At 38.4% G+C, this 27,678-nt stretch overlaps 1 long non-coding RNA gene across 2 annotated transcripts in view; it reads left to right on the forward strand.

Moving 5' to 3' along the window:
- Positions 1 to 26,928, forward strand: part of LOC113459238 (uncharacterized) — a 189,283-nt gene extending 162,355 nt beyond the window's left edge. The window contains exon 8 of one of the 2 annotated variants that reach the window (XR_012580800.1): positions 25,345 to 26,928. This is a non-coding gene — a long non-coding RNA (uncharacterized LOC113459238). Of the gene's footprint in view, positions 1 to 16,994; positions 17,266 to 25,344 lie in introns of those variants that run through there. The other variant, XR_012580801.1, reaches the window with a different exon arrangement.
- The last annotated feature ends 750 nt before the right edge of the window (positions 26,929 to 27,678 follow it).

The raw sequence follows: 27,678 nt of genomic DNA on the forward strand, positions 1-27,678 counted from the left end.
ACTCTCCCGCTCAAAGTAAACATTGGATTCAAATAAGGTTCTTCAGTTCCTTAGTCTCTCTAGTTTACCATTTCCAATGAAAAGTTATCCCAAAGGAGAAATATTTTCCTATATCTAATTGGAATCTCCCTATTTCAACGTGTCACCATTGTTTCCTGTTCTCCCCCTGTGCAGCTCAGGCTTGCTGTGTCTTCATGGTAACTTCCTCATAGATTAGAAGGCAGCTGTGCAGGCTGGACCAGCCCAGAGCCCTCAGCTGTGGTGTCTCTCTGCTGAGCTTGCTGCCATTTCTGTCTTTCTTGCATTGGATGCCCACAATGGGATGCACTGTTCCAGATGTGAGGTAAGGAGTGTTGACTGAAGGAGTACAATCCATTCCTGTGGCTCTGCTCCTATTTGTAAAGGCCAGTACATGGCTAGTTTTCAGCTGACAAACAGGACAAGCCTCTAACCCACAAAGGCTAAATCTACATAAGATATTTGTGTGCACAGATCCATCATGTGAAGTCTTTCATGTGCATATACCTGTTCTCTGATTAAACAGAAGGAATTGAAACTTTCAACATATTACACTAATTTTTTTCCTTTAATTAGGGTAAATGAAAGCCTTTTCAAACTTATAATTCTAAGAAGCAGCACTAATTTACAGCAACTGGCGATTTTTTAAAGCATTTTCTAATTTTTTGCTAATTAAAGTCATAGTTTTCCAGACATGCTACAATGTAAGTCATTAATGCAGGGGAGACTTGGACTATGTTTGGCAAGTCTGAGAGTGCAAAACTCCTTAACTGTATTTTACACCTACAGTTTTCAAGCCTTGGCAAACAGTTTAAAATGGAGAGATCTGAAACCAGGTAAAATTTCTGGCATTAGACTAGAGTGTAGTGTTTAAAGCTCAGATCCACCAGCAAGCTGAAACATGGTTTAAGAAGGTTAACTTTGTTGTTTTTTCTTACAATGTCCTATAGAGCACATGCCAACACATATGGAGTCTGATTCTGCTGTCAGCTATACTAATGTAAATCCAGAAGTACTTCAATGAAGTTCACTGAATTGCCCTATATTCTTTATGTTCAGAAGAAAAATGCTCCTTAATTTCTAAGACAAGCTTGTCACAAAGTGTTATGAACACACAGCCTTTCAAAGCCTAGAGATTTATCAAAAAGGTAGGTCCTGCAGAACTAAAAGAGTTCCTTGGTCAGGCCTCGACTGTAGATTGCCCAGTTGCCATCTGTGAGTTAAGGCAAAACAATTATCCCTGTTCATAAACTCAGACAGCTTTGGCTGTAGAATGATGTACCACAGTTTGAGCCTTTCTCATAAAGGGTCTGAGATGCGAGGAGATGGCTTAGAGCATTCACAGAGACAGAGATCAGCAGCTACAGATCCAAACTCATCAGGTACTAACTTCTTATGTCACAGTGACTTTATTGTGCCTCTGATTCCTGAATTTTCTCCTCTAGAGATAAATTGTCTCAACTGTGCTGTATTTCTGCCTCTATATCTCCCATAAGGCTAGTAACCACATTGTTTTGTGGGTTGTGGATATAACAGTGTGTAGCTGTACTAACTGTAAAAAGGCGAGGTAGAAGGGATGCTGTTAAATTGAACACCCAGAGACAAAAATACCCCATGTTTTAGGAAGAAAGAAGGGCCTTTGACTCAGCTGACTGCAGCTGCTTTACCTGTATGTATTTGGTCAGTTGCCAGCTCAGATTTGGCCCACCAGCACTCAGTGAAGTTCTGTTCTGTCTCACACTCACTGCTCATGAGCCTCTGTGTGATTCACTAACATTCCTTGACAAGCTGGGAGCTCCTTGCTGTCTTGGCCTATCACTTTTTGTTTCTTCCTACCTATGAGGAGGTTGTGCCACACTAATTCCCCCACCTTGAGATTTCCCACTATCCTTATGCCACTACTGAGCGTCATATACACAGCATATAGAGAGATGAGGCCAATCTTACAGAGGTGTCTCTTTTGACCCTGTTTTAGGCAATGCGCTGTTGTGATTACTGTTACAAAAGCCCAGGAAAAGAGGACCACTAGGGAATCACGAAAAGATGATATGAGAGAAGATAAGGATGCAGGATGAAGCAGATTGATGCACAGATTAGTTGTCAGAGGCACTTTGCACTGAATCCACTTTGTCCCAAATACTGTTCACTGCCTTGCAACAGCCCAGGTGGCAAACACTGGAATCTTTTGCCCAAGGGCACTCAAGCCTACGCTACGTGGATAGCAGTAGGCTGAGCTGGGCTGGGCCAGGAAATGTAAGGACTCTCCAAATTTACTAATGAACTTGGACTTGTAGGCAGCCAAGAATGAAGAATTTGCAATCCAGCCCAGCCACTGACAAGGTTGGCGGGTTTGGTGTCCAAGCCTCTGTGCCTGAGACTTCTGTCTACAGAGGATTCAATATCTCAGTATCCATCTGCATCAGCAGACCAGCAAGAAAGAACCAGATCCCAGGGTACTCTCTTGGATCAGTAGCCAAACCACTAGCCTACAGAAATACGCTCCTTTTACTGCTTCCCTTCTCTCCTTTTACATTGTTTTCTGCATGATAGAAATGAGGCAACAAATGGGGCAGAGCTCACTATTGGAGTGATTCACTACCCTGTCCAGGCAATGTTCTCACAGACTTTTCCATTTTGATGGAGTCCCAAAAATGCAGCCAATATAATATATTACTTACAGCAATATCACATTGAGTTGCTTTCTTAGCACATCATATTGATAGATTTGTAAGTAACAGCAAGAATTTTTTTTAATAGACTAATTCAGGAGGGGCTGGTTTTGATAACTTCTCATTTAAGCCAACGTGTTAAACTAGCCTGAAGGCTTTAAAAAGAAGCAGCATCAGTGAACGTACATTACTTTTAAGAACAGGCAGAAGCTGCACACTAAAGGGCATATGTCTCTGATCTCTGGTCCAAGACGAGTCCAGCTCAGACAATTGCCATTAATTAACCTCTGTCTGCTGTTAGACAGCTGAGCTCATCTAAAACATTCGTGCAATCAAAACACCTCCAGAGGGGTGGTTCAGCTTCTTCCTCTCCCTTCATCAGGTTGGGACCTGTTTGTAGGCACAGTGTCCTGTCCTACTCTTTGTGCTGGCTCTGACTTATTGTTGAGTGAGTTCAGCTTATAAAACCAGATGAAAAAATTTCATTCTTTTGCTGGATGAGTTTTATGTCCCTTCAGAAGTCGAATTAACTTTTCACTGGGAATCCAGTGAAAGGCAGAGCTGCCAAAAGTGAGAAAGTGTCTGTGTTGCTGGGCACAGAGGAAGGAGTAGTGGAGCAAATGGAATCAGTAATTTGGTGCTCAGCACTCAGTAAAAGGCTGCATTCAATTGGGTGTTTAAACAGAGAGCTTTTACATAAATAAAATAATGCATTGCAGTCTTTCTGAATGAAAGGTGTAAAATCAGTCATCAACAAAAGCATCAGGCCAGCATAAGCAACAAAGATGCTATGGGAAGATCTAATGCAACTTCAGTGATGTAGGCATTCACAGAACAGAGAGACCTAAGTGAGCTTGTACACATGCCATGCCTCCAGACTTCCTTCATCTTACCCTGGTGGGAGAAAAAAATAATATAGAGAAAACCCCAACCTGTTCAAGATTAAATTAGATAACAGCTTAACAACTACACAGTTTCTTGCAGTTTTGTTGGCTGGCTGGAAGTAACCCTATGAATTAGATAAAAGCACATTTACACTGTAAAAGCCTCTATTCAGTGCAAAAGAGTGCAATAGTGCACTTCTGTCTGACACCAAAAAGCTAATGTGTATAGCTTTTTGGATCTGGAGAGTCCTCTGTTACAAATAGGATCTGAAAAATGCACGAGACAGGTGTCTTAAACTCTTGAGGCAACCAAAAGATCACTCTACACAGCAGTGGTGTTACTGCATCAGTAAGAGCTTGTGCTGAACTGGAAAACCATCAGATTGACTCAGCACCCATGTCATTCTATCTTATATGTACTATCTTCTGGAGAAGAGAAACCTTTTAAGGTAAATGAACTGTGGTTTGTCTTAAATAATCTATTTTCTTGTTGTTTTTTTACCTCCTTGTTATGTCTGGGAGAAACCGGAGCTGAGTGTGCAACTGAAGCTACAAAAGGTCTTGCTGAATACCATAGAAATGAAAGATTACACTTTAGACATGGCTGCCACATAAAACCCTGCTGAAGGTAGTTACACAACTATAACTGTCCAATAAAAATGCTGCAAAAGGAAAGGGCTGCAAATGTCACTGCATTTCATCTTTAGGAATTTGTCACTGAGTGCACTGTTAAGGGATTTGCTAAGCAGCATTTGGCACGCTTCCCCATCCTCTCATTCCCACAGGGGAATGCTACCAGCCTGCCTGCATCTGCCAGAATTGTAGGCAGCATCTTTGATTCAAATCTCTGTCAGGACCCTTAGTCCAGTCAGTACCTCAAAAATCCCCAAAAATACCTTAAAAAGAAAAAATTGCACAACATCTCATTCAGGTTCTAATTTTCTGTGCAGAACATGAAAGTATCCTTTATTTTTCCTTTGTAAATGCAGTCTTTTTTCTCATTTAGAATCTTCTGAATGCTCCTACACAAAGGACCTCCCTAATATGTGTTTTTGGTCATACTACACTTTCTGGATTTCACCAGTAGTCAAGTATCATGTCCCACCTACCATCTCTCATTCAGTATTGAAAGCAGGGGAACAGCTCCTTCTGTAGCCATTCCAGATGATTTATAGTCTAGAGTTTAAAGCAAGCACCCTTTCTGTTTTCTCCCATTCTGCTTTTAGAAGTGTCTTGCGCTGACCTGTAAAGCTGTTAGTACTGTTCTTTGGTTCCTCAGTTCTTGGCTAGGATGAAACCTAGAAAATCTTGACAAGAATTAAGGTGCCAGCACTAGGGGCTGCACATCAACAGAACTGACAGCATGAGATTTGCTTACCCAAACATTGTTATTTTAGGCATTGTGCACTTTCTCTTTCTGCTGCAGGGATGTCAGAGTCACCCTAAGCACCATGTCAGACTTGTGTAGTTATCTTGTGTGGTAAAACACATCCTAAATGACACTGAACACCTTCATTTAGGCAGTTGAATCCCTTATATGTTGTCTTGTTTCCTTATTTCATACATATCCTAATCAAATAATTATCAAATGGGTTTTTATACAGGATTGGGTTGCAAGGGACCTCAAAGATCGTCCAGTTCCAACCCTCTTACCATGGGCAGGGATACTTTTCACTAAACCAGGTTGTCCACCCTCTCAACTGGTTTGGGAAGAGAGGTTATCATTGAAGACCGAGGCAAAAAATTTGTGTATCTCAGCCTTCTCCTCTTCTTTTGTGACCAGCTTTCCAGCATTGTTTATCTATTGTTTATCAAGGTAAACCTTCTTTAACCTTCTTTTTCCAGTTAACATACCTTTAGAAGCCCTTCCTGTTATTTGTTGCACCCCTTGCAAGGTTCAGTTCAAGCTTCACCTTTGCCTTTCTCACCTCATCCCTTCACAGCCAAACTTCATCTCTTTCCTCTTCCAGGGTTACTTGTCCTCATTTCTACTGCTTGTGCACTTGCATCTTGCACTTCTGTTTGACCATCAGATCCCTGCTGGCTATGCTGGTTTGTTGCCTTCTTTGTCTGATCTCTTGCTCCTGGCTGTTGTTAGCTCTTGCAATCTATGGAAAGACTTCCTTAAAAATCTGCCAGCTCTGTTACACCCCCTTGTCACTGAGAGCAGTCTGCCAAGGGATCCTATTGGCTATCTCCTTGAAGAGCTGGAAGTCTGTTTTCCTAAAGTTCAGGGGCCTAATGTTCCATGTTCCTCAGGACTGTGAACCTCACCAGCATGTGATCATTGCAGCCCAGGCTGCCCCCAGTCTTGGCATCCCCAATTAGCTCCCTTATGTTTGTGGCCAACAGATTGCACCCCTCTGGCAGGGCTGTCTGTTACCTGACCCGGGAAGTTATGCATTCCAGGAGCCTCCTGAATTGCCCAAAGCTCACTGTGCTTCTTTCCCAGCACATCTCAAGGTGGTTGAAGTCCCTCAGCAGGATGAGAGCCTGAGAGCACAATGCCTCCTGTAGCTGGGACAAGCAGGCTTGGTGGGTATTCTCCCCTTGATCAGGTATGACCATTTCTGCACAACATTTTAGCTAAGTGTTTTATTGACAAGGAAAAAAAGCACTGTAAGAGTGTTTGAACAAGTGTTTACAGAAAATAACCTCTAAATGTAAATATGTGAATTTGGAATTAAAACCTGGTTTTAACAGTGAAAATTTAGCCATAATTCAAGCAGAAGATATACAAGCTTCACTTTTCCACACTAATAGCAGTGCACTGAAATTTACAGTTTTTCACCTACTTTGTAATCAAACACTCTTTGAAGGCTAATTGTAGCACGTTTGATGTAGGCATTGATTTTGTTGAAACTGTATGTGCAGCCAGTGCAAACAGTCCAATAATCCTGAGCCTTTATTTGGCTCCATAACCATTTTAATGGCTTTTTCCACATTTATTGCTGGCAACAGCATACCTTCACAGAAGCTCAGTTGTGCTTTTTGTGTTGGTTTTGTTCTTGATTTACAGGCAAGCTCTTTAATTGAACTCTTAAGAACACACTGTGCATTCAGAACCTTTGCAAATAGAAGATGCATTTAAGAAGTTGTTAATATAGTCTGCATGGTAGAACTTGGGTGACCATTTCCTGGCATGTAGAACACTGAAAATAATGAAAATAGACAGGATATTTGCAACTCTCTGTGATATGTTCAGGTAATTCAAGCACCAAGAAAATTAGACAATGTCTCAGAACAAGTCACTTTGATTTCCTTTCTCTTTAAATATTCAGGAGTTTGCCTCATTCATGTCACAGATATATTGCATCTTTCCATACCAGAACATATTAATGTGGTTTTCCTGAAAGTGTGCCAAAGACACAGATTCTGACACAGATTTTCAGTACATTGCAAGAAAATGAGAATGGGACATGTGTGAAAAACAGTACAAATATCCTTCTTGTATTTTCCAAGTTGCACTACAAACTAGATTATAAACAGAATGTTTGTTTAATGTTTTTTTAATGGAAAAGATAACACATTATAAAGAAAAAAATCCGGGCAATAAAAATATTTTAAAGGAACATAAATAGTGTCAAAGGGATGTCATAAAAAAGAGCAAAGACAGATTTAAAACTACAGAGTTCACAGAGAACATTTTTGTATAAATAGTTACCTTATTGCATATAGATCTAACCTGAAAATTGGTACATGCAATCATATCTTTTCACATTTAGCATTTTGCCATTTTTCACTGTCAACACCAGATAAGCCTCACCAGGGAAGGAGTAATTTGTAGAATTAAGGATATAATCCTCTCTAGTAAAATGCTGAAGGAAATTTTGGGCCACTAGTATTTTTATATAATTGAGGTAGTTGCTTGGTTGTGATGGTTCTTTTGCTCATTCTTACAATACAGGTGCAATTCTACACATAAATGGACATAAGTATTTAGATTCAATTTGAAGTATGCAGTAAGGTTTGTATCAGCTTTTTGGGGCTTCTAACCAAATCTTAGCCTTTTTGTACACATAACATAGGTTAAGATCACTTAATTAAAGTTTTAAACCCATATTTAAAAAAAATTAAAATATGAATAAGAATTTTTTATTTGGTCCCATTTCTTAAGATTCAGACTTTGCTTACAAGATCACACAATTCTTGCCCCCCTTTCCCCCCATTCCCATACCTTTTACCTGTAGGAAATTCCTGATTTATTTTTTGCAGGAGATAGAGGAAGTAAGTGAATTAAAGTGTCACAAGTGAAACACCTCATATGCAGAGCCCTCTGCATAATTTATTATCAAGAAGAAGAAACACTGGGAAAGGAGCCAGAAGTGTTGAAATTAACAAAATAAGCTCTTTTGACTAAGGGAGTTGCACGTTTCCCTGGAGAATGGGTTTCTATCCCTGCTGTTGCCAAAAGGTTGCTGAGTAATGTTTATGTGCAAGCACTAAGGCTCAGATGAGACTTAGATGCTCCTGCAGACACTAAAAAGGCTATAAATTAGGCATGTGGCTTAGGAGAGAAAATCTAAGTTAGATCCCCATCTTTACTCCAACGTCTGTAAAATGGGGAGCCTGTGGCAGCTGGGAGCCGGTGTCACAGCACAGGCATGAAAAATGGCACATCTTCCCTCACAACTCAAATCTGACCTTCAGTTGTTTTGTCCTCTTTTTCTCCAACTTCTTCCCATTGAAATTCCAAGATTTCAATGAGGATCAATTGGGCAAGCTTTGGTTCCTTTCCCTACATTTCAGTTTATCCCATTTGCTTTTATTGTTTTCTCTTCTTTTATTTTTTAGTATTTCATGTCTTCAATTTCTTCTCCTGTCTCTTTGTTTGTCTTCCTTCCCTGACTGAACTTACCCTCATCCCAGGTGTGTTTGTCCAGTCAATTCTAGGCTCCAGGACCAACATCATTCCATTTTTACGTTTCATTCAGTAATTCATAGGTCCAGACTTCTTGGCCAGCTACTACCTAGGTATCAATTTGCTGCTAAAACTTTTCCAGTCTCTGCTTTCTTCAGCTTCTGCAACATGCATTTCCTTCTCCATGTTGTCTGCACCTAGCTTAGAGGGGACATGAGAAGAAAAAAACTACATCCTCTGAGTTGTAATGGACAAATATTTCCTTTTAAGTATTTGGAAATACTGGGGACATTTTTTGGTAGTATTTTAGACTGTTTGAATTCCAGCAGCCTGAAATTCCCATCTCTTTGGCCTTAAAAATGTTTTTCAATTTCTTCAGGAATATGTTGGATTTGGAGGATTTGGGAGGAGAAGGATGTATTAGTGTTTTCACAGAACGAGGAATTTGTTCATTGTGAGCATACAAGTGAATGGGAGCCAGAAACAAATAGAAAATAAACACTTCAACTCACGCTGCAGTTTTTCTGAAATAGCCATGTCATGGTGGAAAAATTCCATGTATTCTCACCCACTAAATGTGTGTTTCTTTGCATATGATTTTCAATCATGGTTATTGTCAAGCAACCATAGAGTCAACAGCTACATGAGGCCCATAGGGACAGGATTCAGGGAAATGCATACCTGACAAAATTTATGTAGCTAGGCAGCAGTAATTCCAAAGCGTCACTGCACCTACAGCAACTGACATGGTCTACTTCACTGACATGAACACAGAACAAGATAATGCATGTAGAACAAGATATGTGATTATCATACACAGTAAGTTCCAAAATCAACGTGTCATATGTTTTGTTGTCATGTTTTCATAGCTCAGTGCTCTTGGCAAAGGAATCAGCCTTCCACAAAATGTCTGAGCAGCGGAGAAAGTCTGACAGGACAATATATTCCTGTCGCAGAGTAGCAAACCACATTGCTGTAATTATAAGGAAAAAACCAGGCAATCCTCTGCTGTCTCACTTGCCTCAACTGCTTCTAAGCTATGTTGAGGGCAGAACGATGCAAGATGGGACCTGCCCAGTATTGAACATTATTTCTAGGAGCACGCTTTCCTTACTCTTTCATCCTCAGTTGACCTGAAAACATAACTGCAATAAAGTTTTGCTTCTGGGTGTTCAGCTCAAAGTGAGCTTCTAGCATTGCTTTATACATTGCAAATTAGATAACAGGAAATGTAAATTATTTCTGCAGCCTAGTCTTTTAAGTGTTCTCAAAAAAGAAATACTTCAATGCATATTAGTTCAACATCTGGCATGTTTGATCTTTCTGAGAAATCACCGTGTAAAGCAATGTGCTACACAACCTTGCTATTTCTTATCTTTCACTGACTACCTGCTGCTGGGAACTATTGGAAGCACCATTACAAAAGGGATCAAATGACATTTCATATGTATAGAACTGGATGATTAAATTAATGTAATTCTGCTCTTCATGTGTGAAAAGTGGATTACCCTGCAATTCATAGATGGAAACAGAATGGTGAAGAAATCACAGTTAACTGAGATGTGATAAATTTACAGTACAAAGCTGGCATAAAAACCATTTTGTCTTACTTCAATGGCAGCATATGATCCCTTTCTAAAGACCAATTGCATTTTCCATTTTAGGATTAACTTACAGAGTACATTCATTAAATAAACTGCACCATGAAGTAATTGTGGAAAACTCAGTTGTGCCAGCCCTGAACTACATTATAAACACTGAAAATGCACCCATGTACCCAAGGTGCTCATCTAAACAAAAGAAAACTAATTGTGTAAATCAATCAGGAAAGAGATTTGTAATAGATATTCAGACCGATGGCCTTTTCAAGGAAGACATTATGCGCTGTGCCAAAGAAGTACTACATGTATAATATGAAAATTACTATTTTTATGCAAAAAAAAACCCTTTAACCTGGGTCCTTGGAAAGTGATGCTTTTTTCTTTTATAGCTGTTTACCTGCTCCAGAAAAGCAGCCAGGTTTCAAGCCATGCACAAGAACACAAATTATTCACTTCCTGTTTGTGATTATTCTAAGCTCTGATGTTTTTACTAGAGAGCTTAAAAAGTGCAGTCTTCTATCTCTTCTATTCTGTGGCTGGTTATACATGAGAGCAGTGCAAAATCCATTAAATTTTTAGATCATCTGAGGGCTGCAAGAATGCAGGGCTGCAAGAATGTCACCAATTAACTTTCCAGGGAGATTATCAGTTTGGAAATCAAAACTGTAATAATAAATATGTAAACGCATATATCTATAGACATAAAATTTTGAGGTACAGCTTGATCTTAAGGTGTGAAATTACATTTGCAGACAGATGTCCAAACTCCATAGGATTGTCTGTTCTCTGCTTCAGCAATGCAAAGTCTTACGCAAAATTTAGCTCCTAAACATTGTTTATCTGCCTTATGTAGCATTTTATCTCTGAAAAGGAAAAGAGAAATAAATTAGTAATTTTGTAAAAAGAGTGCACATCCGCTCAAGGAATAGGCACTCCGTGTGCTCCCTAGTTATACTGGTAATTTCAGTAAACTGCATTTGGAAAAAGATAGCAATTAGTCTTTAAGGTTCATGTCTGCAAGTCATGTGGTTTTAGCATAATTTTAGAGGTATTTTAAAAAAGATAAAAATAACAACTCAGCTATTTCTGGTAATATTATTAGAAAAAAATACTCTTGTGTTGTCATCCTAGTAAGGAACCTCTGTTATAGTGCTTTAACTTCATTTTACCATGTGGCCCATCAGTGCCTGCGGAATGATGGCCAGAGAGTCCAGCAGCATTAATTGATTTGGTGGACTGTCCCCATTCAGTATTTAATCTCTCAGTGGATTGGACAATAGCTCCTGATGATGATAAAAGTTTTGATTTGAAAGCAGCAATTCTACCTGACACAAAAAAATCCTCCCTCCTGATTGAATCAGTGAGATCTGTGTTTAGTGACAGCTTGTCTTACCTGGCAGTTTCTCCTTGAATATCTTGCTGGTCCCTCCCAGAAAACATAGAAATATTTTGGCAAAGACATGAGACTGAAGAGAGGGTTCTTTGTTCTCTGAGACTGTGTATGGCTTGACAAGAAAGATTTAAAGATGTCTGTAGGTCACTGAAGGTTAGAATTTCCTGACATTATTACTTTGACAAATGAAGAGAAAACAAACACCCTAACCATAGGAACAGAATGTCAGGATCATTGCAAATCCAGAAGCAGGGAACACTAACAAACAACTGAAGGTAAGGTTTCTGTGGCATCCAAAGCAACATCCAACTGAGGATCTGGATGAAACTTGCTCCGGAGATTTATGTAGGACAAAGAATTTTTCTCTTCTTTCTTTGGGCATCTGATGTAAAATCCAGATGGCCGACTCCTGGTATTGCATGCAGTGGCTGACCACTAATTCTTTGTACAAATATTTTCCCTCAGCCAAAAGCAAGCCCACTTTGGCCCATTAGGAAGGCAGTTTGAGAAAGCAAGCAGCTACTGGTTCATTCATTCACTTACCCATCTGAGCAAGTTAAGAAAACAAACTCATCAAATTTTCCCCTGTCTAATCAATGCAAGTCAATAAAATGGTTTTAAATAAGATAAAACTATTAAATACAACACTTTAAAAGACTTTATTTTTTTCCCATTTCTTTGGGTGTCTTGGTGTTGGTTGATGTTGGGATTCTTTTCCCCAAAAAAAAGGGTGCCACACAGACTGTACTCTGCATGAAACTAATAGATGGATTTCTTATTCTTTTCTGAAATCCATAAAAACAACTTTCCTTTATGGAGATAATAGCTGTTTCATCAGTTTTCATTTTAGTCTAGCATAATTTATTGTAAAATAATTGTAAGAAGATGTACATTTTTTAACTTGCCACTTGTCATAATGAGAACAAGGACTGGATATAGGTCCTGTTCCTATCTCAGGACTGTTAAGCCCACACATGAAGGCCACTGTCTAATCCTACCTCCCACAGATTTAAGGTTAAAAAACAGAAAAGACCAAAACTTCCACTATACAGAGGCAGAATGCATAGGGAAAAGGCACTTAGACAATTATTAGGAGGAAAAGATCTCCCATGGTTTCAGGTAGAAGTTGCCTGCTTCATCATCCTTCTTATTTTGCTTGACCCTGCTCTTCATGAACAGAATTCATTTTGCTCTTCTTTTGCTGCAGTTCACAAGGCTTCCTTTAATATCTCTTGTTCTTTTTTCCTACACCCATTACCTGATCTCTGTCATGAACATTTGTCACACATAATTATGGATATGTGAATGGAGTTAGATTTGAAGTAGCTACCAGACCACAGCTCCAGCAGGTCATTTTAAGTCACTTTAGCAGTTGTTGCATGAAGTTAGGGAAGAATTAAGAGCAGTGAAAGCTGGTCACAAAACAGTGTTTCAGTGTGGACATATGATCACATAATAATAACCTTCAACTGCCCTAGTGGAAAGTGTCCCTACTCGTGACAGATGATTTGAAACCAGATGACCTTTGAGGTGCATGCCAACTCAATGCTACAAGTGTGCACACTCTTTTTGACTTCACTGATGAGTTCAAATCCAGACAATGGACCTCAAGTTTTCAGATTAATTGTAGTGGGACAGAATTAAGGAGAGGAGTCAAAGCATCAGCCCACAAGAAGTGCCCTGTTGGAAAAAGTACAGAAGTCTGCCCCCATTCATGGCTCAAAGAGTAAGTACAGAAGGGGTATGACCATGCCATATTGTGGGGTGCATTTCCCTTGCAATCTCCCAACATCCAGAGGAGATAAAGCAGGGATCAACTCTCTGTCAGTCCTCCCCATATCCCAGATGTTCACCGGCCATTTGCAGAACCAGTCATTCTCTCTGTATCCACACAGCAGTCTGTGGTGTCAGTGCCAGTAATTAAGTGCTTACAGTGCAAAGAAGTATTTTTTATTCTTTTTGTTTACTTGAAACCAGTCTCATACTCTTCCTTTGAGAGGCCTCTGCTTTGTACATATCAGTCACCGTGTCTGTCATATCTTCATTATTTTCATAATCCTTTGAAACTTTTCCAGATGATTCTCTCATTTGTCTCCTCTCCAAACTGAGCAGTCACAGGTTTTCTACTCATTTGATCTGTTATTAAACACTGGGCAATGAGAAAACCTTATGGAAAACTTGGGTGGCAAAGATATCGGAGTGCCTAAGAGGTCCTGGGAAAGGAAAAGGTTAGGAAAAATCCTAAATTATTCCCCTGAACTGGGCTTCTTTTCCAAGTTTGGAGAGTGAGGAGAGCTTAGTCACTAATTGTCCAAAAACCAGGTGTTCTTTCTTCATTGGACACTTATAGAATTGTCTGATTCTTTAGACTTTTCATTCCTTTTTTACCATAATCTGTTAAAGCAAGTGATGCCAGTGGAGAACATCAGTACACCTTCCCTGCACTAACTGGACCTCTGGGGCTGCCCTCACCCACTTATCAGTGCTATGATGGCACTAAGATTCTAGCTTTTATGTCTTTAACTAAAGACATTGTTATGGGTTGCTGTAATCAAAGGAAATATGAAGACTTCAAAGTGAATTCCAAATGAATGGACTTATTAATTTGAAAAAAAATCCAAACCCAAAAAATCCCAGATATTTGTATTAAAAAAATATTTCCTGAGATAGATACAGTGTTAATGGAAGCACTTGAAAGTTTTAACTAAAGCATAATTTACAGAATGAATCCTGATTATTAGAACTGCTGGCTACAGTCAACAAACTACCGGGGCTGATGAAGCAAAACAGAAATCTAGAGCAATCATCTGGATTTAGAGTTTTAATATTGCTGTAAAGAGCGTGGATTTTCCAAATAAATGTATTTGGGAATGCTGTTTAAAAAGACTAGTAAGGATAACAAAGTTATGGGAATATTAGGTCACAGCTAAATAGATGAAAAAATATCCATTGGCACATGTCCTGAGAACTGCAGCATGTGACCAGCTCAGGGAATTACTGATGTATCAGTTATAGCCATTCTATACTCTTTACAAATATAAGAATTTAAAACCACATGGGGGGTTTTTATGGTTTTTGGTTGGTTGGTTTGTTGGCTTGTTTTGTGTGGTTGATTGCTTTGGTTTGGGGTTTGTATTTCAGAAGGCTTCATTTCTAAAATATTCACCTAATGTTAGATAAAGTTGGAAGAAGTCATCTGTGGAAGAAAAAATCTGATCACAACAATTCAAGAAAAATTTCTTAAAGATGTGGCTGGCAGTCACTCTCATGGTTCTCTCCGTTCGGTCTCACCAGCTCTGCTTTCAGCTGTCTCCACAACTAATGTGAGCATTTTATGCTAGCACTGACTTGTTACACTGCCAGCATATCCCACTTTACTGTGAGCAGATCAATTTGTTCGCTTATTGCAGGAAATCAGTGTCATAACTAAATCAAAGAAGGAAAAATCTCCTACTTTCAGTGTAAAACATTCATTTATTCAGGACCAAATATCTCATATTTATAATTTCTTCCACTCAAAATATTACAAATCTACAAGTTAAAATGAAAAGGTTAAATAACAAAAATTTCAGCAAGAATAAATCTAAATATTTTCGAACCATTTACTTAAGACACAAAAAGCTCAAATTCATTCATTCATTCTTACTTGGCAGGTAAAAAAATACAGAAGGTTCAAGATTGTCTGGTACTGAAGTCCAACATTTCACACAATACTGTGTAGCAAGGAGACTGTCAGGAAGGTTGTTTAGTCTTTGGTATGCTGTGGTTTTGACACAGGATGGGATTTTCTTCTGTGACTGTGATTAGGTGTATCCTTGGCTAACTTGGTTCTCCTTACCAAGCAATTGTAAGCATCAGCATCAAATCTAGGAGATCTTCACTTTTCCAGCTGCTTTGAAACATGTGGTTTGTGTCTAGGCTCTACCAAATAATCTGTAAGCATCAGAAGACAAAGATGTGAGTCATCAGAAGCAGAAAGAGCGCAAGCAGTGTGCCATCCTGGGAAACAGAAGATTTTTCTGGGCCCTTGACATTAATAGCTGCAGCTGTCAGCCTCACTTTCTGGCCCTTGTGTTTCATACTGATCCTTGGAAAGTGAGTTGTGACTCACTTCCTCTGGTCCTGATGCTTCTGCTGAGCAGGGAGGTGTCGCTCTCTGCCTGGTGAACATGTTTGTGCATGTGATGTCTGGCCACACTTGTCACTCAGGAATTTTCGGCCATGAATCCTAAAACAGTGTTTGACAATGACATGCACGTCAGAGCTACCATTCTCTGGCATTGCTTTCGTCTTAGTTATGGAATGATGGTTAATTAGACCCTATCTTACTGGAAATTTTCAGTCTTTCCCCTTACTCAATTCTGTATTTCAGTAGAAAAAATAGAAACCACATCAAGACTCTTGATTTTTCCTTTCCTAAACAAAATTAGGCTGCCAATGACTCAAAATCTCAGAGAGAGGCATAGTGGTCCAAAATTGCTGTTTGTTTTTTTTATCTTGTGATGCTAAACTCAAGGGCACAGTATTGCAGGAACACAATCTGCTTCAAGTTTAAGCATGAACAACAGTTTTCAGTTCAAGCGACACTTCTTCAGAATACTAGCCTCACTAAAATAATATTTTAACAGTTGTCCAAAATCAAATACTGATTCATAAAGTTTTCCAGCTCAATTTGTTATTGGCCAAGCAGATACCTTTCATATAATCATAGATTCAGAAAATCAGCATAGTTTGGGTTGGAAGAGACCTTTAAAGGCTGTCTAGTCCAGCTTTCCTGCAATGAACAAGGACACCTTCATTTAGATCAAGTTGCTTAGAGAGCCATCCAACCTGACCTTGAATGATTCCAGGGACGAGGCATCCACCACCTCTCTGGGAAACATGTTCCAGTGTTTTAACACCCTCATGGTAAAAATGTCTTCCTTTTATATAGTCCAAATATAGTCTAAGTATAAGACAGTATATTTGGACTAGATAAGTTCTAGTTTAGAACCATTACTCCTTCTCCTAACCCAATAGGCCCAGCTAAAATATCTGTGTCCATCTTTCTTATAGGAATCCTTTAATGCTGAAAGGCCACAACAAGGTGTCCTCAGAGCCTTCTCTTCTTCAAGATGAAGCGTGCACAGTAAATGCGTTTCAAGCAGAATGCAGCAAAATTGATAAGGCTGGCATTCCCAAATAACATTTTGGTTAAGAATTTTAGCACTTGTAATCTGAAACAGTGGAATTATTTCCTTGGCAGAAAACTACTTGGACCTGCAGAACCAGTATCACTTTACAAATCTGCCAACAAACAGTTCATTAAACTGAAGGAGTTGACTGATCTCGTAAGAAAACATGGATTTTGTACTGCAGCACGACCTTTAGTCAGGCAGGGACTTTATAAATATTATTTCCATTTATAATTACCTGAAATTATATCTTAATATGATTGGCCATGATTTCAATAAAGAACCCTGATACTTGAAACTATTCCGGTGTGCGCAAAACAGGATGCAAGTACAGCACACCTGGGTGCTGGAACAGAGGGCTGTTAAAATATCATTTTATTGATGTGTTCTGCAGAAAACCTCCAGCTCCAAGGTGAACACATTCTGTGCTGGTGGCCAACATTCCTGAAATACATCATAGTTCACAAGTAAGAACGTCTCTCACATCCTGTAAGTCTGCAGCGTGGAAATTCATTGCTCCATAATAGAACTTATTTTCATGACCATACATGAAGAAGTAATTCCAGAAAAGAGAAAAGCCTGGAATAGGTATCTGCTGAAAAATGCCAAGCAATAAATTTTGTGTAAAATGTACAAACAGCCTTGAAGGATAATTTTGTAAAACATGTGGGCTCTTGTAACTCAGTGAATATACATATATATATGTTATATAGTGTGTATATATATATATATACACTAGATACTGTATATACTATATATATTATATTGTATATATATAAATACTCAGTGAATATATATATATATATAAAATAATTTAAATTTTTTTCAAGAAGTAATAACATTGAAAAAATTTAGGGACACCTTCCAATAAGATGTCATATGACTGGAAACAGTTAAGTACCACTAGGATTGTTCAGTGGAGCTCTACTATCGTAAGGCAGCTACTACATCTCCTCACAAGTGAACAAAAAAGAAGGATGGGACTGTAGAAAGCTTTGCTGTGCCCAGATAGAGCAGATATCTGAATGATACCAGGCAGCAGTCAGTGCTCCCAGATGATAATGCTGGGTGCTACACAAATCTTTTAAGCTTTCAAGACCAAACTCAAAGACTTTGAAACAAGTTCTGAACATATTTAGAAAAAAGTCAATAGCACATACTTTAGATAAGCAATAAAGGATGAATCCAAGCATAAATGCACAAAGGTAATTTTAGAACTCAGTCATCTGTATGTTTTAAAAATGTTCACTCCATTCTAGATAAAAGTTTACATATTTAGCATTAAGGGTTGAACATGATGATGTCTAAATTTAATTCATTATTAACGATACATTTGCAATGTATTTTTTCAGATGTAGTACTCAAGTTAGCTTGTACTATTTTAGGATTTGCAGAATTACAGTTTTGCCTCCGTATCTCAGCCTCAATTAAACATCAAAAACTTATTTTTTCTAGGAGACTTGGTGCTAGCCTGTTAGAAATTATTCAGTTCGTTTTCCTTGAAGTCATCTTGCCATTATTTCTTCTGCATCATATAGAAAATTTCTAACAGTGTAAATGAAAGAAAAGTCCAATCTTCTGTTTCTCACTATCCAGTTAATGCAATGTAATCACTGCCTCATATATCTATCTGGACATTAATGATTTCTTTACATATTCTACAGAAATGTTGGAATAATCCTGATGCCTTGATTTAAATTAATTTTTCTTAAATATATTGAAGTTAAAGCTTCTCTGGGACAGTTTTACTGGAAATCTACAAATTATATTAGAAAATACATTTACTTTAAGCTAGGGATGCTTAGGGTGTGTATTTTAAATATAGATCAAGGTATTGATGCTCCAGTGCTTCAGAGTGGAGTTCCTCAGTTCCAATTAGTACTATTAATGTATTTTACTGTTCCTCTAGAATTGAAGTCAGATAGTTTAAGCATTTTTAGAAGGTAATTTGAATACATTTCAATTTATATTAATTTGAACAATGTAAAAATTCTAATTAAAATTGTCTTTTGTGAACTCTAGGAACCTGAAGTCAGGACCAATCAGAGAACATACAGAATAACAGAAGTAGTGTTAGTAGTCTAGGAGTCATCTGGAAAGTGAATAAAGGAAAAGTTTGATGTACCCTACTCTTCTAGGGATGATGATATTTATTATGATGGCAAAGTAATGCTCTTAGGTCCAAAATAAGAGGCATACCTGGAAAGTTAGTCTATTGTTGTCAGCTGAATTTGAAATCCCATCTAGCACATCTTGGGCAGTGAAGGAGAATAATTTCTGCTCATATCTGAGGCAAATCAAGCTGTCAAAAGAAAAATCACCCTTCACAAGGTCTTAGAGAAGGTCTATAGGTTGCTGAGCTTTTGAGGAATGAGTTTCCGCATGATCCCAGTGGCAGAAGTTTAAGCAGAGTGCAATTACTGGGACAAGGAATTTGTGTATGAGCAAAGGTTATCTTTTATTGACCCCATCACCAACTGTAATATTTTCATTCTGTTGTGCAACTCAAGTGCGCAACTTTTCTCTTCATGCACTTATTGCACCACGGACTGGTCTTTCATATACTTTACTTTAAATAGGGATATTCCTATAGAGTTTAGAAAATATTTTTCCTAAATTCTTCAACAGGCATTTTTTCAGGAGAACCAACTGAAAGACAAGAAATCTCTAAGGCCATATTAGCATACCATTGTCAAGGAATGAAATTGAAAGCTTAGCCTCTCGTTAAATAATGAGAAGAGCATCCAATCATTAGGCATATGCATCTAAATTTTTTCATAAATTTACTTCCTTGCATCAGAGAGATTTGTTAGTGTATGCATTTAAAATAGTAATGAAATTATGTCAGAATTACCGTACGCTATCGCCAATTTAGTTTTAATTCACGGGTGTGATATAGCATATTTTTTAATGATTAGGAAATGTTATTATTTTCTAGGAATGACTGAGCATCGTTTAGAAAAATAAGAAATTTCTGAGAAGATCATAAATGTAAAGTCAACTACTTTTTGGGGATATGAATTCCAGACAGTTCTATAAATCCATTTGTTCACTCTCTGTTTTTCAGAGACAGTAATTTTCTTCCTTCCCATTCCCATGTATGGCAGAGAACAGAAATTTTTCCATTTCCATGAGAAAAGCTATTCTTGAAAGTCCCTATGTACTCATCAAAAAGGTTAGCAAAATACCAAAATTTAACAAAAGCAAAAAAAGAAATATCTCAGTTTTCCTGAAAACAAGTCCAAACCTCCTACTCAGAAAGAATCTCTGCCAAATTACAGCACAAAATGGTCCCATGGTGAGAATCTTCAAAAGCAAAAGTGAAGTTTTAGCTTGCACAGAAGAAAAAAAAAGCAGTCAGAGAAAATTTTCACATGATAATCTGGAAAAGAAAAAGTAACTTAAGCCAGAAAGTACATAAATCATAGCGAGTTTCCTTGTCCTAGGGCTCACTTTACTATGATCTACTTTAATAATGCTATGTTTAATAATTCACCTTAATTCATAACTCAGACCTGAATGCATTAGGAATCTGATTTGGATCCAGTGTGAGAACATGCAAATACTATTCATAATGCAAAATAAATTAAAACAAAAAGATGTGGATCTATCAAGTTTATTAACTTTGTCCTAAGCTACTTATATCGTCACAGAAGATTCTATGTAGAACTTAATTGCTTAAAGCACTTCCCATTTAACCATTCTAAGTGAACAAAACACATGATTTTCTATCAGGAGGAAAATGTACTTAGACAAAATCAGCAGAAAAATTGTCAAGGAGATTCTAAGTACATGAAGACCAATTATGATATAAACTCTCAGATTTCCACAAGCAGTGAGTTTTCTTTGTATCAATCTCTCAAGAGGTAGCAACTTGGGTAATTCCCTATTTCTGACCTATCTCATTCTGGTCTCAAATAATATCCAGATTTTTATGATTAATTTGTCCAGTAATAAAAATACTCCCATAATTAAATTAAATTAAATTGAGGGCAGTTATTACCAGCTTGTACTTAATTTTAAGGGTGTACCTTCAATTCTGTATCAGAAGTGAGGCTTGTGTGCTCTTAGTGTTTTGGTTTCTTTACAGTACGAATGGATCTTTTAAAATACATTAGCCTTCTCTACAAACCATGTCACACTCATATCCCTAGGTAATGGGTACAAGATTGCTTTAAGGACTTATTTTTACAGTTTTGCTAGATGTAGCCCTATGGTTATCTGTTTGTGGTTGCAGACTGTTCCTGAGTCTGTGAAGATGTGGTAAAAAAAGTGAAAGTCTATTATAGGAGGTTTGAATTCTTAATGGTAGTCTGTGTTTCCACCATCTCAGAAAGAGCAACCATAGAAAAGTTGAACACTTGGGGCCAGCTAATGCTTGTCCATTGCCAGCTGCAACCTGCTCACTGGGTGCACTCATGGCAGCTCCTTCCAGCGAAACAGCTTTGTTTAGAAACACGACAAGTTTCATTCTTTCACTCACTGAAGTTGTATAAATTCACCCATTAATACCTAAGGCATTATTATGTTATTTTAGTGAAAGTATTAATCCAAAGCCACTGAGGAGCACAGTCTGCTGGTAGGCACACTGTGTGCCCAAGCAAGGGAGCACACAGATGGCTCCCTAAGGACAGGCTCTTTTGAATTCCACAGGGAACTTTTATGTACTGTAGTCTTTTTTCACTGACAAGCAAAAGTTAGAATTTATACCCTCTTTCCTGAATAGGAGAAAAGAGAGGGAGGGAGGGAGGAAGGCAGGAAGGAAGGCAGGAAGGAAGGCAGGAAGGCAGGAAGGCAGGAAGGCAGGAAGGAAGGAAGGAAGGAAGGAAGGAAGGAAGGAAGGAAGGAAGGAAGGAAAAGAAAAGTCTTCAGGACACTCTCAAAGAACACTACTAAATTTTTTCCATATCTTCATGTCAACACTTTTTTAAATTTTTTGCTACTTTGTGCTGAACTGTAATACAGAAAGTTGCTGAAGCTCTGTCTTTATCTCTCCTTGCTTTTGGCTAGATGACAAGGCACTGTTCTGGATTTTTCTAAATTGGTTTCTTCTGCATGGTAAAAAGTAGGGGTTTTAATGCTCTAAGTTAAATGTAACTCTTTAGCTGTTAAACCAAAGAGCAAACCAGTTTGTATCTGTGACTGTTAACAAGACACACAAGACACTGATTGCTTAAACTCAAGCTGAATTCAGATTCTCTGTGGATGCTGGCTGCTTGGAACAGGATTCCTTTTAAGAAGGTCTCAAGGTGTTCCCTGCTGCCTCCTGGTTCAACAAAAAGACATTGCTGAGGCTGCTGGGCTTCACCTGTACTGTGAGGGTAGTTTTTTGGATCATGTTCACTGAGTGCATTTTCCATTTCCCTGAGGAAAATCTTCAGAATTATGATCAAGTCAGCTCCAGGGTCACTCAGGCAGGGTGGTTGGTACTGTACATGGACAAACAATTTTTGATCTATGCCTCACTGACAGCTGCTGTCCAGCACAGTGTAGATGCTTGCCTAATGACCACTGGTGAGGTCATTATATCTCATTATATCAGTTTTATATCTCATCTAGAATATGGCTGGAGCTCTGAGAGTCTGATAATGCTCACTTCCTCATTCACACATTGCTTTTGTTGGCTTTGACTTTCCCTGACACTGGAAAAGAGCATTGACCAGACTGAGATCCTGTGGATGGAACTCTCCCAAGGTCTGGACTCCTTGAAACAGTTATCGATAAAATTTTAGAGCTGTGTTACACTCTATTCTCGGCAAATGTAATAAAAGTGGCCTTGATGCCAAGGGAAATCAGGTTAGCTTGCCCTGTGAATGACAGCCCAGATGTGTAAAAGTTGCAGAGATGGATGAGGTGGATGAAAGTGGCATCTGAGAATGATAATGCAGATGCTTCAAAAGTGTCTTGCATCCTATTTATCATGCAGGAGTATAAAAGAAACATGGTATATATATGCAAAAAGCTTTTGGCATTAATTTTCTGTAAGTGTAATGAAGTTACAGACATTTTCAGTATCACTTTAAACCACAGAGCTGATGTGAAATACTCCAGAAGGAGAACAAAGAACTGGTGTCCTAATAACTAAACTAAGCATTTAAAAATAAATACAAAAACACAAAACACTTTCTGTGTGGTATTTGGCCCCTGAGAGGTTGCAAACAGGCTGGTTTTGTCCTTATTTTCTGGTTCTGCAGACTGTGCTCTAAATAAAAAGAACTTGCCTCAGAGTCCAAAAGCAAGTCATCTGTAAAGTTCATTTTAATGATGGAATGCAGATTGTTGTTCATTCATTTTCTGTATATGTTCTTCTTATCTTCACAAAGGTAAACATCTCTGGAATGTCACTGTTAAAATATCTAGAATGCTATTTCTAGTCATTATTGCTTATGATCTCACTGCTTTGTTTACATTAAGTTTCTATTTGCTAAGGAAATCTGAAATTTCTGAAGTGAATGTCATGTACATCAAATATGCTGGAGTAATAATTTAAACATTCTCATATTTGAGGAAGTCCTCTTGAGTGAAAAATACAATTTTTTAAAATTTTGTACTACTCAGACTCCTCTTTTAGTTTTCCTGTGTTGTGACTCAGAATTTTTTATAAACAATGCTTTCATATCACAACCATAATTTTACTTTATTGGACAAAGTTTCTATTGGAAAAGGGGAAAATGTAATTATTTCCTTTTAAAGAGTCTTTTAATCACTCACTCCAAGCTCTGGGTACATAGTTATCATTGTAAATCATACCTTTCATAAGTAAAAAATAGCTACACAATAACAAATTGATTCCCCATCCTTTACATAGTACCTCTCGCCTCTCAACCCCCAAATCTCAAAAACTGATGAGTTTTGCAGAAGACTTCCCTCCTTTAATAAAACTGATATAATAGCTCCCTTCAGTCCCTGGCAGCTGGGCACATGGCTGGATGAAATGAGTGGTGTCTGCTGTTTGTTTCTTTATGTTGCCAGCTCTTCTAGGTGTACTGCCGGGCTTCAACAAAGGAGGAAATCCTGGAATCTCCTCACCTGGCTGTGGATTTCTATTACTGGAATAAACAGACTGTCCCACACGCTGGTACCAGCCCTCTCCTCTCTCTTCTGAGAATGTTCACTGTTTAATGATCAAGATCAGTAGAGAGGAAAGGAAATGCCCTGTCCTGCTCTGTGCCCTCCTGGTTACCCGCTAAATGCAGCACTAATAGTCTTCATGCTAGATTCCCATTTTTTCCCTTTTGTTTTCCACTCACAATATTGAGATTTTTTTTCTGGTTTAACTGTGCTCACAGCCCATAGCTGTCTCTCCGGGTATACAGGAATGAGTACACCCACGTAGTTCACTGGTATTCCTCCAGGAAAACCCTGGTCTGAATACCTTGCACTTTGAAATCTGCACAAGTATGCTCACAAAAGCATGCATATCTTTCCAACCAATGCAGTTGGGCTCCACTTAAGGCACCCTAAAGGTTTTCTACAAATTATTTCTGACTGAGTGAAGCAAGCACAAAGAATGAAATCTGTTCTGAGCTTTGATCTGATAACTCAATCCCCACAGGTGTCAGAAGGACTGATATGCAATTGTTTTTGAACTAAGTTATGTACAGGAATGCTCTTTGCCTCACTGGGATTATCATTAAACCTCAGGACAGAAATACAAAAGTCTTCCTTTACCTCCAAGCAAACAGAAATCCTGTGATATACCATAAAGATATTACAGCCTGTGCTTAGAAGGCTACAATGGAGCAGTCTTTCTGAGCCTGAGCAGAGGCACACAGAATTCACCACCACATTTTAATACAATCAGGCTGTCATGAAACAGGTAGAGTCTCAGAATTCACTCAATCAAAAATACAAATAACACAAGCACTTGAATTCTGAGAGAATAAAAGGAAGGAAACGAAGTATTTCAGAATTGCTTTAACCACTTGGATTCACTCTGGGGGTTTCTAAACTACAAAGAAACTTTCCCATTAAATACTCCTCAGTTGGGCAATACTCTGGCTTGGTTATCTGTCTTAGCTATTCACAGTGCCCTCAGCAACACAGCACCTTATTGGTCCTTCAGGACTACTGTAACATAAGATTTTACTCACAACACAGCTGGCATTGGGCATAGAGACATGCTGGTCAGATTCTTGAAAGACAATTAGTTACACCCCCAAAATCAGTGATGAGTGTACATCCAAGGATCTGAGAAAATGACTGCCACAGATCACTGCAGGTGTTAGAGAGCGCTGCAAGTAGGATTTCCCAAGTCCAAGTTGGTGCCTAATGGATCTTTTTCATCATCATTGAACTATTACTTGAAGGTAGCCCATTAGTTCCTGTGAAAATAATTTTATGTTTATTTCAGTCAAAATCCAAATGAACAGATAGCAACTGAATTTCTGAGTATATGAACAAGCTACTCTGTGTCAGCAGCTTTCTAGCAGTCATCCAGCCATGTTTCTTAGCCTCATGTTAGTACCAGGCAATTCCAGGTATCTTACCTCCTCAGCAAGCCATACATAAGATAATTCAAGTTTAACCAAGAATAAGCCTTGACAAAGAAAACCTTTTCCTTAGGTAGTTGCCTCAATTCACAGCTCATCCTACAGTTTTGCAGCCCATCCATACGGTCAGGCTGTAACTGCATTTCTACAGCTCGGAGAGAGCCTGATAGGGGAACAAACTCAGTTTGGGGTAATAGCCTGCATTTCTCAGGAACTTGTTAAGCACTCACCAGCCCTGTTTTGTGATTTCAGTCAGATGAGCGCAGTGCCTGTGTGTGCCTTGGCCTGCTCAGTGGAGGTACGAGGTGCCAAGCTCCCAGCGGTGATTGGTCTCCAGAGAAGAGTCAAGCAGCTAAATACCCTTCTGTCCATGTAAACCTGAGCTACCAAATGGAGTCGTTGTGGTCTACCCCCTGGCTTAAACAAACATGAACTGAAACTTGTCACATATGACACCTAATTTTGTCAAAGTCTGCCTCAAAAGGACTCAGCCTTCACTTTATCAAAAAGGCTTTTGCCAGAAACAGCAGGTTAGAAACTGGAATAAAATGAATCAGAATATCAAGAAAGAAGTGGTGCTTTTTTCACAGTGAATTAATAATTGCCATTTTCAGAGCTGTTGGAACATTACCAAGGATAAAAGACTAACACAAAGACTGCTACAGAGAGACCCTCTTTCATAACCCTAGTAGGAGCAAGCATCTGAAGGAGAGGTCGGATGCATTTACTGGATGTAGTTTAGCAAGTTTAAATAGAGAAACAGTGAAAGAACTTTTATAACAATTTATATGAACTCAACAGTGATTGCATTTTAACAGCTGCCCTTGGTCCTCTGGGCCACTGCAATCTAATGGAGTCAGTTTTTCTGCTGAAAGAAACGATTCAATTGTTCCCATAGAGTCCTTGAAAAGGTGTCAGTACAGGCAGCTGGAAATTTAGGATCTAACAACCTCAGCATTGGAAAAAAAATCATCACTGTTTTATATTCCCCTATGGAGATCAAAAATAAGGAGTTAAATTCTGGCAGAATCCAGGCATTTTCTACAACCAGACACACATTTAAGTTCAACAAATTGGAATGTATATCTAGTCTCATTGTTTTCCATGTAAACTTTGACTGCTGCTATGTGACATTTATATCATGTGTAAAGCCATAGGTCCTCTATGATCAATTGTGACCTTTATTCAGCATAGTATTGTATTGCTCTCAAGAGTTTGTACATTGCTCACTACTGAAACACAGCTACTACTGTGGGCAGGTGGAGACACTTGGCTTTGTTTTGGAGGGTTCTGTGGAGCAGGAAAGGGACCCAAATTCTACTTTTAACTGAAACCCCAGGAGACATTGAAGTGATCATTGACTACATTGCATTATAGCTCAGTTTTGAAGGCTAATGCTTGGGTTGTAGCAAACAGCACCTTAGGGCCTCTGCTCATCTCTTGGGACTCTCCCTCTCTCCCATCTTACTCAAAGGGCTTGTGACAGCACACAGCATGCCAAAAGCGGATTGAGATGACAGATTACCCCATAGAATTTGCTGTTTGGGAAGTTACTTCATCCCTACCTAGTCTTGGACTTTATTTAACAAAATCAGAATTTGAGGGAAGAGACTATCCATTCACAGGCAGAAGTTACTTACAGCTGCAGAAGAAACTCCAGTAATTTGTAAATTTTTGTGATAGGTAATCATATGTATAGGACTAGATAATATAGCATCTGTGTTTTATTGACAAATATTTTACTCAGTTTCAGTCATAACCAAAGATACAAATTCTGAAAGGAATATTATGTAAATACATGTGATGAAAAAAGACAGAATAAAATAAAATATGTCCTCACCAAAGGTACAATAGACTATATTTAATACAGAACCTTTCCTTGAAATTATTTTCTCTGCAAATAAAGTAGATAATATCTCATTAGAACTCAGTATAGAATTGAATATAAGTGCACTTATTAGCTCAGATGGAAAACTCTGTATTACATGTTCCAGACAAATGGAGTAGAGTTTATACCTTTAGGTTTAGCTGTCTAAGTTAGATGAAAAACCAACTACTTAAAAGAGGAGGGAGGAGTAGTGGACAGTACAAGGGAATTTCCAAAAGCAGCTCCTTAGGGACGGTTGAAGTCCAGTGTCTCATCTGTGCTGCTGGCAGAAAGAGCCTGGCGCAAGATTCTGAGCCACCACAAACGCAGAGTAAGGGATGACTTCTGGGACTGGAGTAACCAAAATGGTGTAAAGTCAACAGCAAAAAATGGAAGGTCCTGAATACATACACAAAAAAAAGGAATTAATTCTATAAACTAAGAAATAATAAGTTGATAAAGACCTAAAGAAAGAGTGCGCTGTTGAATAAGAGAATGAGTAAGACTCTAGTGTGATGCAATGGGGAAAAGACAGATCAATCCAAACATTCTCTGGAAAAATGTTTCCAGAGCTGAAAAAGAAGTGAACCTGAGCTGAAATCCTGCATAGTTCTGCATTCTCCCTTAAGAAAAATATACTTTAATTTTCCTTTACAAAAGGAAATGAGAGAAAAATGGGATGACAAGAGGATGTATCAGTGGATGATCAGAGAGTGTAT

The sequence above is a fragment of the Zonotrichia albicollis genome, chromosome 6 (genome assembly GCF_047830755.1).
Source record: "Zonotrichia albicollis isolate bZonAlb1 chromosome 6, bZonAlb1.hap1, whole genome shotgun sequence".
Classification (NCBI taxonomy): domain Eukaryota; kingdom Metazoa; phylum Chordata; class Aves; order Passeriformes; family Passerellidae; genus Zonotrichia; species Zonotrichia albicollis.